The sequence below is a fragment of the Mustela nivalis genome, assembly GCF_964662115.1.
Source record: "Mustela nivalis genome assembly, chromosome: 16".
NCBI lineage: Eukaryota > Metazoa > Chordata > Mammalia > Carnivora > Mustelidae > Mustela > Mustela nivalis.
Genome location: NC_139035.1, coordinates 38,345,168 through 38,361,686, shown reverse-complemented (window position 1 = coordinate 38,361,686; position 16,519 = coordinate 38,345,168). Strand labels below are relative to the sequence as shown.

The 16,519-nt window shown below is 38.0% G+C and overlaps 1 long non-coding RNA gene across 1 annotated transcript; it reads right to left on the bottom strand.

Annotated features, from left to right (window-relative positions):
* Positions 1–2,673: 2,673 nt before the first annotated feature.
* LOC309849418 lies at positions 2,674–16,159 on the bottom strand. Its single transcript, XR_014303693.1, has 3 exons — positions 16,097–16,159; positions 12,339–12,464; positions 2,674–2,757 (listed from the first exon to the last, which is right to left on the bottom strand). It is a non-coding gene; the product is annotated as an uncharacterized lncRNA (long non-coding RNA).
* Between the last annotated feature and the right edge of the window lie 360 nt (positions 16,160–16,519).

Below are 16,519 nucleotides of genomic sequence, written 5' to 3'. Positions count from 1 at the left end.
CTGGAATTCAATCCCAAATTTGCTAATTGCAGTGCTCTGTCCATCAGTTGTCTCAGCTGTCATCAGTTGTCTATGGAAGCAGCCAAAGTGCCCCTTGATAGATAAATGGATAAAGAAGAGGTGTACACACACACACACACACACACACACAGAGGAATATTATTCAGCCATAAAAAAGAATGAACTCTTACCATTTGCAAAAGCATGGTTGGAACTGGAGAGTATAATGATAAGTGAAATAAATCAGAGAAAAACAAATACCATATGATCTCACTCATATGTGGAATCTAAGAAACAAAACAAATGAGAAAAGGAGAAACAAGGAGACACAAACCAAGAAACAGACTCTTAACTATAGAGAATAATCTGGTGGTTATCAGAGGGGAGTAGGAGGAGATAAAGGAAATAAGGGATAAGGATTAAAGAGCATACTTATCATAATAAAAAAAATTAATACAATAATAATAATTTTTTAAAAAGAAATCATCCTGTCCTCTTAAGGGAGCATGTCCATGAAGAGTACAATGCTAAAAATTTGAGATAAACTTGGTTTTCACCTCTCAATGAATGAATTCTTTCTATAAGAAGTTACTACTCATGGTTTTCAGATGACAATTCCTGATAAAGAGAGTGCTAAGAGATTTTGGATACACATTTCTACAGAGTGAGATAAACATCTCTACATAATCAATCCTAAGCCACATTTTCATCTCAGCAAACAACAAAGTTTGCCACTTTCAACAGAATGCCATGGTTCTACATCCTTCTACTGTTATAGACATTAGTACTCTGATTTTTCAGATACTAAATACTTGTTATAAAATTTATAAGAATAGATTTCTTTAAAAAAAAAAATCCATACAATCTAACCCCCTAGTTAAACACTAAGGTGCATTTACATGTGACTTAAAGTAACTTCTCACTGAGAATTGGGCTCCCAGATGGTCAGATCCCTGTCGTGGCCATCTGTGTGTCCCTGGTGCCCAGCACTGGGTTTTGACCCCAAATGCTCATTGGTTGAGTGGACAAATAAATTAATGAGAGCCAAAAAAATACAATTATAACATGTTTCTTCAATAATTTTCTTTAGTTGAGAAATTAGAACAGACAGTATCTCTGCAATTCCTTTTAGTTAAATGGTCTTAATTTTGCTGAACATACTTATATACTAAACACCAGAACTCTAAAGTGGACAGGGGGTTGAGAGTGAGGGCCAATATCATGCACATTATGATTCAAACCCAGGCCTGTTTATATGTTCATTTTCAAGGAAAGGAATAATTTTGTTTTAGCTAAGTTCCCATTAGACGTCAACTTTTTAATTTTACCAATGTTTTATTTTGAAGATTTTTAAACCTACAAAGGTGTTGAAATAGTATAATGAACCTTCCTATATTGCTCACCTAGAGTTACCAGTTTTTATCATATTGATATTTTTGTTGTACTTCTTTCTCAAATACCTATGTGCATTATATATATATAACATACACATATTATATATATTAATAAATACCTATCATATATATTTTAAATTTTTTCTCAACTATTTGAAAATAAGTTACAAACATAATAAGCCACCCTAAATTACTCAGCATGTATCTCCTAAGACCAAAGATAGTCTCCTTCATAACCTTTCATCATATCATATCATCATACTAAATAAATGTAATATTACACAATAACACTTTAAAATATGAACCCACATTCAAATTTCTTCAATTGTCATCAAAATGTTCTTTATAGCTGTGCTGTGTGTGTGTGTGTGTGTACAGGTGTGTGTATGTGGTGTCCAGAATACAATCAAGGAATACACCTAACTTTCAGCTAACGTGTCTCTTTTTTAAATACTTCTTTGGGGGTGCCTAGTTGGCTCAGTAATTCAAGCAACGAACTCTTGGTTTCTGTTCAGGTCATTATCTCAGGGTTGAGAGATCGGGTCCTACATCCAGCTCCATACTCAGCTCAGAGTCTGCTTGAGATTCTCTTCCTCTCTCCCTACCCCTTCCCCATGCATGTGCACATGCACAAATAAAATCCTTTAAAAAATAAAGACTTTACCTATAATAGTTTCCCTGTCTCATATTGTCTTTTATGATATCAATGTTTTTGAAGAATCCAGCTAATTGTCTTGCAGATGTCAAAAGTTGAATGATCTGGACTTCTCTGATTTTTACTTCATGATTATATTCAGGTTGCGCATTCTTTGAAAGAGTACTACATGGGTGATGGCATTTCCTTTCCGTGGCATCACATCAGGAGACATGTGATGTGAATTTATCCTATCACTGATGACCATACATTTGATGTCTTCTTTAATATGGTATCTGCCAGATATATCCACTGTAAAGGTACCTTTTTCCTGTTTGTATTTAATACATAATCTGTAGGCAATAACTTAAGGTGACGTGACTATCTTGTTCCATCACAAATGTTTACCTAATGAGTTTTATACCCCATTGATAATCCTTGCATGAGTTGATTATATAGGTGGTTGTGGAGTAGTGATTTTTTTAAGTTCTATTATTCCTTTTACATTTATAAACCAGTGTTGTTCTGAAGAGAATTCCCATTCCCTCTCTTAACAATATCCTTATGCATTCACACATTCTTGTTTATTTATGGTTATCATACATGCCTTTTATTTTCTTTATGGATGTTCTTTATGGATGTCCTATGTTTGTCTTGTTGGATACTTTCTATGCAGCTCCTGTGTCCTTTTGACAAACACCCGTCATTCTTTGTGTACTCTCTTGCTCTCTGAAACAACGGAATGTTCCAGACTTGCACTGTATTTTTCCTTGCCCCAGGAATGAAATCAGCATGGAATCTCAATGGAGCCTATTTCCTTTAAGAGTGCAGAATGGAATTTGGAAACCAAGATCTGCTGATTTGCTTACTGCTATAATTTAACATCTTAAAAACAGAGAAGGTTTCTAGCTTATTTTCTGTCACCAGTGCGTAAGCACATGATCCTGCTCAGTGTAGGTGCTCAATAAACACATGTTGAATGTTGACGTCCTGTGAAATGCATGCACTTACAGAAATTACTTTTTTATTTTTTAAGGGTATTAGAATTTGGAGTATCTTTCATCCACAGGGTCTCCACTCACATTTTATTATGTCATATTGGCTATCCCAGACTTGGGCTTGGAATGGAATCTTAAACAAACTTATTATTTTCGTTTAGGAAAACTGACCTAGTCATAAGTGCGCTCTCATTTTTAGGTGTCATTTTTTATAAGGATAACTATAACTTTGTGTGTGTGTGTGTGTGTGTGTGTCCACGCAGAGGACCACATATGCAGCATATGTGCAGCAAAAAGAAATTTGAGATTTAGTGTTAAATTTTTTTCCCCCAAATTTACAAGTCCTATAATTTCAAGGTTGCCCACTCCTTAGTTGTTTGCTGATTCTCAGTGTGTCCAGACACAAGTGGAAGAAGGGTATCCATACCTCTTCACTATGAGAGGAGCTGAGTTCTTTACAACTGTATTTGAATGGCACTGCAGATGCTGTGATTTGGACTCTACTTCTACCAAACATTGAGTTTTAAAATAGGAATTAGGCATCTTTCTTGCTCACCCTACTTATTTTTTTTTTCCTGAACTAACATTAGTTCCAAGGAGGTGAATTAAATGGCTTACTAGATTTTTTTTTTCTCTTCTTTCAAAAGCTACAATTTTCCGAAATGGCAGCCTGCCAGTAAGAGTAGAGTCGTGCGGCGCCTCTCTTGTGAATTTAATCTGTGGCTGCTGGCTAAAAGCTGAAAGGGCCATTTTTCAAGCAGCACTTAGGTTTTAGGAGCCAAGAGGGTCCTAAAATCTAAAGTGTCTCTACTTTTACTGGGGGAAAAAAAGTTAATTTTTTTTTGAAACCAGGAAAGAGTCAATGTTTTAACTAGTTTTTCTCTTTCACAGCCATCGTAATTAAGAAAACCGTTTACTCAAGAGCTCTTCCTAGCACACATTGGCATACAATATATTTTCCTGAAAGCATCAGTAGTATAGAAGCCACCTTCACTATTCCTATCTGAAACCTGGATAGGAATGTTTCAAATATGCATCTTTTATGATTTTGTTTATGTAATTAACATTTTCTATCCATCTTCAGTAAATAAATATAATACACAGTTACATGCTTATATGGGCCTTCATTTGTAAGCCAATGAACTAGACATTGCTCATATTATAAAAGCATTTTGTTTACATAAGGAAAGGTGCAGCACGTTATGCTACAGCAACATATTTTAAATAATGTTTTTGCTATAATTTATCACCCATAACACTGAAGGCAACCCCCTAGGACTTCCATACCTAATGAAAGGAGAAAAGGAACTTCAACATTTTCTAAAGAAAACAAAGAGAGGACTCTGATTCTAGGTGAAATACTCTAATAGCAGAATTATTTGAAGAAATCATTGAACAAATATGTGATTTATAAATAAACTCAAATAAGTCTTCCTTGGCAGCTTAGGTATTCCTGGTGCTGATTCCAGGCATTGCTTGGTCAGAGATGGCTCAGGGTTAGAAAGCCCTCATTCTTTTTGCTGAGGAACTTTTCTCTCTGGGTTCAAGTTTCTGTTATCAGAAATGGCCCCTTCTAAAAGGATAGATCCCAGGACAGCTTTTTCTTGACCTTCACCTCTTCATACACGCTTAAAATAATTCTAACAGTCAATAGTCAGAACAAATTTATTGATTGTCAACAGGATGCACTGTGCTCGCACCAGGTTGCCTGTTACTTTGATGCCTTTTTTTTTTTTTTAAACTGCCACCAGAAAAACTAGCCTCTCTCTTTGCTTTAGCCAGCTGCACTTTGCAGTTGCTAGAAGTCAAACACCACTCATCTACGGAAAGTTTAGTTTGAGTCTTAATTATAAACTACAGCAGCACTTGACTAAAGGTGAAATTTTTCATCACAATTTGTTAAAAAGGAGATAATGTTCATTAATTATATTCAGTCCATTTAGATCCATAAAAACAATCTAATGTATGGTATAGGTAGATGATTTAAAGGAAATTATTTAATGAAAACTCAGTTGGTTCATTTTCTGTGAGGTATAGAAATTATGAAACAAGCATTCTAGGGACTGAATAAGGAATGTCTAGGAATTATGCCAAATGAAATGTTGTCATTAATGCCCAAAATATTTGATAAGTTATTCATTTGACATCCTTTGTAAGAAAAGCGTAGTTAAAAATTAAAATGTCCACTCATGGTTAATTGCTAACTGATAACCTATTGATAAGAGATTGATTAATGAATAATGGGCTACCATGCACTCCACTAAAAATAGCTCACTATAAATTGACTTTTTCAAGATACATTCTCTAGTAAAAAATGCAATTTGTTAACCAGTATGTATCACATGATCTCATGTCTGATATTACCTATATGTATATATATAATTATGATATATATTTTTTAAATACGAAATCAAGTCTACAACCAATACATATATGTATGCATACTTTCCATATACACACACACACACACACACACGCGCACGCACATATAATGAGCATGTATCAATTTTACACTCAGAGGAAAAAAGCATTTTTTAAATAAAGAGGACTCTTTAGTGATATGGTAAAATACTGACAAAGTACAAAACGTAGAGAAAAAAGTCACAAAGCAGCCTTATCGTGGTGATCCCAACATTATTAAGGAAATGTGCATACTCTCATGCATTCAAAGGAAGCATATATAGTTGCATGGAGAAAAAAAAAAACTGAAATAGTCACCAAAATATGGAAAGTGCCTATTTTTTGAAGGTAGAGTATGGTCGTTTTCTTTTTCCTTCTGTTATTTTCTTCATTATCCTTTTCTTTATATATTCCATCCTCTAACAAATAGCAACTATTTTTCAATCAAGCACTTTTTAAAAGAAAAAGACTGTACATAAGAGAATTTATTGAAGTACTGTTTGCAACAGTACTTGGAAATATGGAAATATTTCCAAAAGGAAAGATACACACAGACAGTTAACATTGCTTACCCTGAATGTGGGTGGGGATGGGGACAGGAAGATAGGAATGAAGAAGTGTAGAGATTATATAATGCATATGAGTGTGTGTCTGTGCATAGTATTATACAGGTATGTATGTAAGTAACAGAAGACAGGAATGCCTTGAGGCCATCCTCAGGTATTGTCTTGGATTATCTTCCTAAATTAAAAAATTAAGAACCAGGTTGTTGCCATTCTCTTGCTTCAAGGATCAACTCTGCCAGGAAGTTGTATTTCTATACCAGTTACCTACCTCAGTTGTTTCTCTTGGCCTTAAATCCTTCTGCTGTGGCTTCTCCCTTTTTCCCATCTCCCTGTCACTGAGGTCTCAACTGTCCAAATCTTGGCACCAAAAGCCTTTCCCATTATAAAAATGTTTATTATGACAATTTTGTACCACATGGACTCTGCCATCTTATAAATTACCACATGTTACCTCTTCCACCTATTTTGGATTTTAACATTAGTTTCCAGTTCATCATTTCCCAAACTGTATTCCATAGAACGCTAGTATATTGAAAGATGTGGAAGATGTTTCTTTAATATGAATGGTGAATATGTCTACTATTTATTTAACAGACAGTATTTCTTAACACACAGGACTAGAGGAAAGAGAACTGTCCTGGGATCCACCTCTAGCTTTATTATAATTTTCCAGATGATCATAGGCATCCTTCTCTCTCTTCAGTCTCCAGTTGTTCACTACAAAATAACAACTTAAACAAGAGCCTCTCTGAGGTCATATCCAACCACGAATCTACAAACATTCAAGTAACGTCCAGGATGAGAGTCTTTAAGTTATTTTCAGATAAAGAAACTTTTTCAAAAAGCTAGTTCCCACAAAGCTGCCACAGAGTGCACTAAGTATCAAATAAGAAATCTGATTTTTTAAAGAATACATCCTTGCAGTTAAGTAACCAAAAGAAATCTGAAAAAGGAGTAACCAAAGCAAAATTTTGTTTCCCTTTAGATATTTACATTACTCTGTGAACTTACACATAATAAATAATAGATGCTTGGTCAAACTCCTGAATTTTCTGAGAATTGTGATGTTTTAAAACAGCATTTCTTTCTTAATCTCATATATTAATACTATATTCAATTTTGTATCCTAAACACCAATTTGAAAAGATCTATCCAGATTTATTCACTCATTCGTTTCTGAATGAGAAATGTGAAGGTATCAGAACTGAGTTTAACTCATAAGTTCTTATGCTTGGGAAACCCCATTAAATCCTCTCCACTTTAAGGGTGCCTGGGTGGCTCAGTCGTTAGGCATCTGCCTTCAGCTCAGGTCATGGTCCCAAGGTCCTGGAATCAAGTCCTGCATTGGGCTCTTTGCTTGGCGGGAAGCCTGCTTCTCTCTCTCCCGCTCCCTCTGCTTGTGTTCCCTCTCTCACTGTGTATTTCTCTGTCAAATAAATGAATAAAATCTTAAAAAAAATAATCCTCTCCACTTTAATTTCTTCTTTGGCAGGAGCAACAAGGTCAATACCTGGCACACAGTGGCTGAGCAGTAATTGGCACTTTTTAAAAAGATGTTTCTTTAAAGAAAAATGAAGAGATTCAGACATACATAATTATGTAAAAGTCTCTCTGAACTTGTACAGAATTTGTTGACCCAGTGATTTTCAAACTTATTTATAAGTAATAACTTTTCTTTAGTGCATCTCTATTAATACTTATATGTAACACAAATATTTCTTGGGTATTCTAAACCTACCTTGAAATAAAACACAGTTATGATTTTATCACTTAAACTGTCATTTAATCCCTTTCAATGAGATTTTAATGTCTTTTATCTTTTAGAGCCAAAGTAGAACTGATAATATAATGGGTACTCAATGAATACTTGTTAAATTAATCTTAAAAGAACATATAAGGAATATGGGCAGGCTAAAGTTTTAGCAGATGTGGTACTCAATATGCTAGCGTCTAAACTGGCCCAAGAATATTTGCAAAGAACAAAGAAGATGTTTCTGAGGCTACTGAGACTGCCAAGGGAGCCCAGATTGACTGACCCCTTCTGTGTTTGCCATTTAGTCAGTAGGGATATGCTGCAGGACACAGTGACTTCCCATTCAGCAAGACCAACTATATAATTTGTAGGGTCCAGAGGAAGATGAAAATGAAGATCCTTTGCTCAGAAATTATTAAGAAAACAGTAAAAGCAGAGCATCAGACCAACAGTAAGATGCAGTGTGAGGCGCAGTGTGTTTATACAGATGACATGCCCATGAATGGGAGGAAAGTCAAAGAGAATAATAGAAACTGGGAAACTGTTCAGTGAGGAAATGATAGTGTACTAACTAAGAATCTGGAGAGTCCTTTACGTAGGACTGGTTTCCTTCTGAATCCTTTCTCCAGACCATAAGGCAGGCAGAAATACTTAAGGTCCTCATGGAAAAGGGAAAAGAGAAATTCAATCCACGAATGAATGTACACTCTCTGCTTATTCAAAGTGTCACAAGAAGGCTAGCTGATCCCACGGTGACCACTGTTCATGTAAGGAAGGAGGGTGGTCAGTATAAAGATGGAGGGAGGTGGTTTGGGATTCAGAAGGAGCATTTGTAGGAGCAACAATGTTGCTACAGTGAAGCAGTTTCTTTGTAATATAGATAGGAGCTTATAAACATATAAATGAAAAAGAAATTTTAAAAGAACACTATGGGGGCGCCTGGGTGGCTCAGTGGGTTAAGCCTCTGCATTCAGCTCAGGTCATGATCTCAGGGTCCTGGGATCGAGCCCCGCATCGGGCCCTCTGCTCAGCGGGAAGCCTGCTTCCCCCTCTCTCTCTGCCTGCCTCTCTGCCTACTTATGATCTTTCTCTCTGTCAAATAAATAAATAAAAAGCTTTTTAAAAAAAATAATAAATAAATAAATAATAATAATAATAAATAAAAAACACTATGTATCTTGGAACACTCAAAAAATAAAATAAAATTTTTAAAAATTAAAAAAAAATTAAACTGCCAAAAACCAAAACAAACAAACCAAAAAACCCCACTGTTATCAAAGAGGTAGGTTAACACATGAAGATACAGTATTATTTCTAAATAACCCAAAGGAATTGTGTTGTCACTTATTCTAAAATAATGACAACATATAAGAAACAACAGTCTACAAGTCAGTTCCCCTTTCAGCACAACAGTGTCAGGACTTTCAAGGACCCACTCCTAGCAAAACTGGTGAAAATTATTTAAAGAAAAAAAACACAGGACAATTTACTGGGAATAGTCTTAAAGTCACATAGCAAATGAAGAAACATTTACTCAAGAAAATCTACAAAAACTCGGTAAGAAAAATGAGAAGTCGGTAGTATTTGATGAAGACCTACTCTTTTCTTCCCTATTCCCAGCTCATTGACTGAAACTTTACTCCAGATTGGGGCAGCCAGGAACTAGAGCGCCCTCTCCCCTCTGTTCCGAAAGGCCTATATTTTTAGTAAGGAGATGGGGCAGGAGAGAACCAATATATCAACATTTAACATCCTGTCCCCAACTACCAGTTGCTGAGTCTAATTTCCTGACAAGTGCAGCAAAAAGGTAGAGGTTCCCTGCTTCCACCCCATATAGCAGTCATAAGCTGGAAGCTCTGTCTTGGGAATGGCACTGCTAAACATTCTGGAACACCAATTGCTCTTGCCCAAGCTTATAAAATAGAGGTTCTACACTTGGAGAAGCAAGCAAGGAGGGCAAGCAAGAAAATCAGAACCTACTGATCTCTCATCCACAAAGCACTCAGTTTCTAAAGTGAAGATGTAATTAAGAGAGAAGCATGCCATTGTCCCAATCCCTAGGTTCAGAGTCATGGCTCAGAGATTTGGCAGGGATGTGGGAGGGCATGGGAGGAGAAGCAAACTGTAAAACAGAGAACTCTGTATCTCTTTCCATAATTGGGAAGAGATTGGAAGATTCATTGGAGATGTCAGCTACACTACTGGCTTTCTAGTTTTCTGAAGATATCTGAGGAATGAGACAGCTAGGAGGAGCCCTCCTGAGGTCAGAACAAATCTCAAACCCTAACCACAAGGATTACTCTGTCAAAGGAGCCTGAATTTGACTGGATTCAACCGTGTAACAATTTATGCCTGGGGACATTGTTGAAAACAATGGAAGAGCGGGCTGCAGAGGAGTTTAACAGCTGGTGTGCTTCAGGAAAAGAGTCAAAGAAACTTGACAAAACCACCATCATCCAAAGGGGACTATGGGCATACTCAAGGCTGCACCCTTGAAGAGAAACATCAAAATCTTCATGAAGTAGATGGAAATAGACTTCTCTATAATAATTCAACTAGTCGCTACAAATTTAAAAAAAAAAAAAAAAGTCAGTAACAAGCCCCTAGGTGAGTGGAAACCAGTACCCAGAATTGCTATATTAGCTAAAATCCCTAGTTTTCAACAACAAAAAAAATTATTAGACACGCAAAGAATCAGGAAAGTATGACCAATGCATTGAGGCCAGAGGGGATGCAGAAGCAGGCACCAGAAACTACTTATCAGAGTGATCATATATTGGATTTGACAGATAAATATTTCAAAGTAGTCGTTACAAATATGTTCAATAAAGTGAGGAAACCATGATTAAAGAAATAAAGGAAAATATAATGATAATGTCACATCAAATAGAAAATATCAATAAAGAGATAGAAATCATACAAAAGAATCAAATGGAAATTCTGGAGCTATGTCTATGGGAACTGATTTTCTATAAAGGTGCTAAGACAATTCAATGGGGAAAGAACAGTTTCTTCAAAAATGGTGCTGGAGGGGGTACCTGGGTGGCTCAGTCATTAAGCATCTGCCTTCCATTTAGGTCATGATCCCAGGGTTCTGGGATCAAACCACGCATGAGGCTCCCTGCTCAGTCGGTAGTCTGCTTCTCCTTCTCCCCCTGCCCCTGTTCGTGTTCCCTCTCTTGTTGCCCTACTCTGTCAAATAAATAAATCTTTTTTAAAAATTAAAAATAAAAATAAATTAAAAAGGATTAATCATCTTCAAGTGGTTGTCAGGTTGTTACGAGAAATGTCAGGGTTGTGCAATCCAAAGACCATAGGAGGGACTTTGTACTCAGGGGGTAGGATGTGAGTAGGTATTGTAGTATTCCTTCATAATCACAAGCTGACCAGAGAACCACTAGGTTTCTCAACAGTGACACCTGCCTGCCTTTGCATCACCTTGAGATTGAATGGCTGTGGCAGATTAAATATCTATCATGTATCTTGCATGTACACTCAATAAAAGTCTGACTAATTAAACTGTCTATCATCTTCTACACGTATTTTGAGCACAAATAAAATATTATGTCGGGGGGTAAAAACAAAAACTCAGGCAACACAAACTAAAACTTACACTAACAACTATTTTCAAAAAACACTTGAAAATGAAAATTATTATGTCAAAAACCAAACAAAATAACAACAAAAACACCATTATCATTAAATAGTCCATATTGGTTAAGAATATCATCATTCATTCTTCATCCTATTGCCCAAACTGGAAATCCCAACATCATCCCTAGCTCCCCGGCTCCATCTAAAAAACCATCTCTCCCTATAGATACTGCTTTAGTGATCTCCATGTCCATCATTGCTTTTCTAGACCAGACACTCATCCTTCATTCCTCCCTGAATTATCATTAAGGCTTCTCTAATAAACCGCAGTATTTCTTCCCCTCCAACTCCCATTTTCCACACACATCTAACCTAATCATGTCACCACAATGCTTACCAACCTGCCTACAGCATCCAAACTCCATGCCTAAAAGGCTCTTCAAAATCTGCTCCTCTTCTGACTCGCCAGTCTTATTTCCCATCATCTACCAGCAGCACCCTCTTCTGGCTTGTTCCAGCAGCTTACCTCCATTCACTCTTCTATAACAAGCACAGTCTGTGTTTTCCTGCCCCCGGGCCTCTTGCCACTGCCTAATATGATATTTCTCTTTCTCAGTCCCTCTCCCCTGCTCAGTTCTACTTTGACAGTAGTACTCACCTTACTCATCATTTCTCATTTCCTACCTGCAGTGCCCTCTCCTCCCCCTCCCTCAGGCAGAATTAATTTCCTCCTCATCTGTATTCTCAGGGCCTCGTATACTTCCTTACTTATCACTTTGTGTTATGGTTATGTCGCTTACATGTCAATAAAATTTTTAAAGGAAAGGACTTATTTAGTATTATATTTTGGCACTGAGCCTGGTATAGAGTAGATACAGATTTTGTTGAATGAAACTTCCAGTGAAAACAATTCAGGCATTATGATCTTTGAACTTCAAGTTCTAAAGTTTCTTTTGAGAGATACTAAGAGTTAATACAGTAATAGGTAAGAGGTCAAACCTGTGCAGACAGCATAGACTCGAGTCATGGTTTATGTCACTCAAGGACTTGTTTAACTTCTCTGGGACTCAATCTCCTCTGCTACGCATTGCTGATGATAGTACTATCAACTTCAAAAAACTGTCCCTAGGAATAAAGAAAATTACCCATGTCAAGCACATTCAATAATATCAAGTACACATTAAGTGCTAAATAAATGTTAGCTATATAAAACTTATGTGATATTGATGTGAAGACTCTGCATTACATATTTTTATTTCAAAATATAAGACTTCTAATATAATCAGGACATTTAAGGGCATTTAAGATTAAGATTAGGGCTCTTACAAAACTTAGGTATGAGTTACCCCCTGATAGTATAAGTAGGAAAAATCAACATTTGAAGGGGTAATTTTTGAGTCAGACAGAACTGGTTTCGAATCCCAACTCAGTCAAAATTAAGCTATGCAAACTTTGGCAAGTCATTTAACCTCGTCTAGCTTTGGTTTCTTGACTTCTAAGATGGGTGTTATAATACATAGTCCACAGACCCACAAAAGATAACATGAGCCTGGTGGTATATTATATAGGCTCAAAAAAAATGGCAGTAATTATTACCATGAGATCAGCCATCTGTGAAAGAAACCCATCTTGAAATATGATCTAAGAGTAGATTGTCGAGAAACACTTAGAACCCCCAAGTCAATCAATCTTACTAGACACTTAGCTACAGGAAAATAAGATTGACTGGAAAAAAAACAGCAATGATTTACTAAAAGAATGTGTTAACAGAAGGGCTGCAATCTGCATAGAATGTGAAATGCACGGAAACACAAGATTCAAGATTTTGACAGTGTTTATCCAACTCTGAGTCAGAAAGGAAAAAAAGAGACACTGAGTCTAGAAGATGAGTCACAACAGAAGTATACCCTGTGGAGAAGCAGAGAAAATTCACCAGGATTTACCATGGCATCATTAAAATATCATTCAAAGTAATCCAACTCCTTTTGCTCTGATTCCACAATCACCAAGCAATATTCCATTTATTAATACATCCTCTCTTGTAACTTCATTCCAGAAACTACCTCCTTGAGTGGCAGAAACAAATACCTGGATATTGGAAGGGTATATTCTCTGGAAATTAATAAATTATTGCTTTTAATAAAATTAGATGCTTGTTGTTATTGTTGTTGTTCATAGAGTTAACATGAACCAGGCTTGATGAGCCAAATGAAGTCTGAGGACACAGCCAAAAATCAGGATGCTTTGCTTTCAACAAGGGGCAAAGTTCCCTGGGTAAGAAAACCCTACCACAGGACTACTGCCCTGAGAAAACCTGTCTAGCTGTCCAGCCCACTTACCTCCATGATATCTCTACTCTGACAGTATGTCTCTAACATCAACCACTAAAGTGTAGTATAAATGACTCAGTTTGAGGATTTTCAGCTCTGAAAAGGACAACCATTAGATGCCATTCTCTTTCTCACACAAAGAATAAGAAGACTCTCAAAATAACATTGGGTACCTTGCTGAAGTCCACACATCAAGTGTTAACAGAAAAGGGGTGAAAATCCTTTGTACCATCCTAGACTCTGATATTATCTCAAGCCCACCTTTATACAGATAGTAATTTTCTCTTATAAAATATTATTTACTATTGCTAAAAGACCAATAACATGAAAGATTATATAAATATTACCTAAATAGGTATATTGATCTTGGTATACTACAATAATCTACATATGTCCTAAAGCAACCTACAAGTCCCTAAAACTTCATTAGTAAAATAAAAGAAAGACTATCCTTTATCTTTCCACTCTGGTTTTTACTAAGATGTTTCTAACAACTCACCCACAAAAGATATTTTAAAGTTCTTTAAGTAAAAATGGAAACTTGGGGCGCCTGGGTGGCTCAGTGGTTTGGGCTGCTGCCTTTGGCTCGGGTCATGATCTCAGGGTCCTGGGATCGAGCCCCGCATCGGGCTCCCTGCTCCGCAGGAAGCCTGCTTCCCTCTCTCTCTCTCTCTGCCTGCCTCTCTGCCTACTTGTGATCTCCATCTTTCAAATAAATAAATAAAATCTTTAAAAAAAAAAAAAAAGTAAAAATGGAAACTAGCATTCTATTTTTAAAATACAGTCATATCAACACCACCAAACACAAGCTAAATGCTTCCCAAGTATTTTAAATTAAAGAATTACAGAGAATTTCACAGTTTACTTCTTGGTTAAGGATGGCATCTCAAAATATGGACCATTGGTTTTTAAAAGCTTCTCTGCAAGACAAATCTATGAGCCAAAAGGCATGCAAAACTGGGGAAAGAAAAATGAGCCCTATATTTTATTTCCTATTAAATCTATTAAATGAAAACATATATCCTCTTAAGAAAAGAGAGAGACACTCCCCTCCCCATTTTACTCTTAAAACTAAGGATGTGTGAAGTATTACAGCCCCGTGAGAGCAATATTTGACTCACAACAGACTACATGGTTTCACACCTTTGTTACTACAGTAATCCAAACAGTTGCAGAAATACACAGCCACTCATTCAGTAGAGTTTCTAGGTTACATATGAAATCCAGAAATCTGGGGCACCTGGCGGGCTCAGTGGGTTAAAGCCTCTGCCTTCCATTTGGGTCATGATCTCAGGGTCCTGGGATCCAGCCCCAAGTCAGGCTCCCTGCTCATCGGGGAGCCTGCTTCGCCCCCCACCAACGCCCTACTTGTGATCTCTGTCTGTCAAATAAATAAAATCTTAAAAAAAAAAAAAAGAAAAGAAAAGAAAGAAATCCAGAAATCTTCCCTAAAAATGCAAATTTCCCTTCTGTTTATCATGTGCCTACCACAAAAACATGCTACTAAATGGGCCTGTGGTCAAATCTGTTGAAAATCTTTTATACTGCCACTTCTTCAAATATTTTTAAATGTAATGAAATAGACACATTAAAAAATATTTAGTAAATTAGTGTTAATGTGATCAGAGGTTAAAGAAAAACGAACTCCCCCTTAGTATCATCCATGATTCCAAGTCAAGGCACTAGAGAGAGAGAAGGGTCCAGAAGGCATCTAGACCCTTGTTGGCTCGTGGTGAGCTCCACACGTTCACACCGCGTCACCGAGGCTTGTGAATACGGCAGGACGGCGACGCCCTGGAAAGAAGAGCCCGACTGAGGTAGCCATTAACGATGACAGACCATATGCCCCCAAACTGGTCAAGTCTCAGGAGAGAAATGTTCGACGTGTCAACAGGAACACAGTCGTACAAACACCTGAGCCACTATGCAAGCTCGCCAATGCCCAAGTCCCGTTTAAATCACGCCCGTGTACAAAGTCTTCCTCGTTCCTCAGTCCTGGGGCGTTGGCGCAGCCCACTGCCTTCTCAGAGACCTTCGGGTGCCCACCCCCGTCCACGGGAACACATGGCCTTCTGGTCTGTACCCTATGACCCTGCCCGCCCTGGCACGGCCCTGACCCCGTGCGGCTGTCAGAATCGCTCTCCAGGAGTTCGGAATGTTGAGAGGAAAACCAGTCAGCCGCCCTGACCTGTGCTCGCTACGGGGCAGCCATGTTGGTCACGTGCGGCGCCACAGAAGTCCCACGGCGGGGAGGAAGGAGAAGAGGAACACGGAGGAGCAGGGTGAGGAGAAAAGAGGGAAGCTGAGGCAAACAAAAACAAACCAACCAACCCTGTGATGGCTGTGGGGCCGAGGAGGGGAGGGCAGGGTAAGAGAAACCCATACCGGTTCCCAGTATCATTCCGCGTCCTCTTTCCAGTCCCTCACCTTCGGCGGCGTTTATTTCCTCAGGTTGGACTTTCCCTCGGGCGGGTTTGAGCGAGTCCTGCAGCTGAGTCTAGTCTGGCTCGTGTACCCGCCTCGTGGAGTTGCCCAAGCGCGTCCCGCCTTCTCCCCGCCGCGTGGCTCGAGCCGCCTGGAAATCGCGCGCTTCTTCCCTCCCAGCTGCTTCCTGCTCGCAGAAGGCTCTGGAACTCTTCCCGTGGGTGTCGCTTGCTGCCCTAAAGGAGGCAAGTTTCAAGTAATCAATCTTTTGTTCTCACTTTGCTCTCGAATTTGGGACTTTGAGGCTCCTTTACGAAAAAGTATTTCCTTTTAAAATCTCCTTACGGGTAATCAGAACCAGAAACAGGCAACCAACAGGCTGCGACCACCGCCCGGCTGCACCAGCAACGCCTTGCTTTGCCTTCG